This window comes from Myotis brandtii, unplaced genomic scaffold (genome assembly GCF_000412655.1).
Source record: "Myotis brandtii unplaced genomic scaffold, ASM41265v1 scaffold274, whole genome shotgun sequence".
Classification (NCBI taxonomy): Eukaryota; Metazoa; Chordata; class Mammalia; order Chiroptera; family Vespertilionidae; genus Myotis; species Myotis brandtii.
Genome location: NW_005360425.1, coordinates 3,070,981 through 3,071,408, shown reverse-complemented (window position 1 = coordinate 3,071,408; position 428 = coordinate 3,070,981).

Here is a 428-nt window from a genome sequence, read left to right as displayed (position 1 = left end):
CTGCCCGGCCCTCCTTCCTGGCGCCCCCTTCCCCGGGATCTGGGGCGCCACGGGCCCTCCCGTCGGGGCGCAGGCGAGCTGAGTTGGGGGGCAGACAGCGAGAAGGAGAGGACTTCTGGCTGCTCTCTGGACGGCGAGGGCGGAAGAGGGCACCACTTGGAGCCCCTCCTGCAAGTCCTGCCGCCCCTCGCCCGCCCATGTCACTCCTCGAGCCAGCGGGCAGCCCCCGCCCGGTTGCTGCCTCGGGTTCCCCTAAACCCCGCAGCCCCGATGGTCGTCTTCACGGGTAGTTCTGAGCGACCCAAGTCCGCCAGCCCTATTCGCACCACCCGCCATCCAGAGGCTTTGATTACTGGTCTCGGCACCGCGGATTCCCCCGATCCTCCGGCCCTTGGTGACCCCACCCCAGTCCCGCAGCTCGGCCCGGG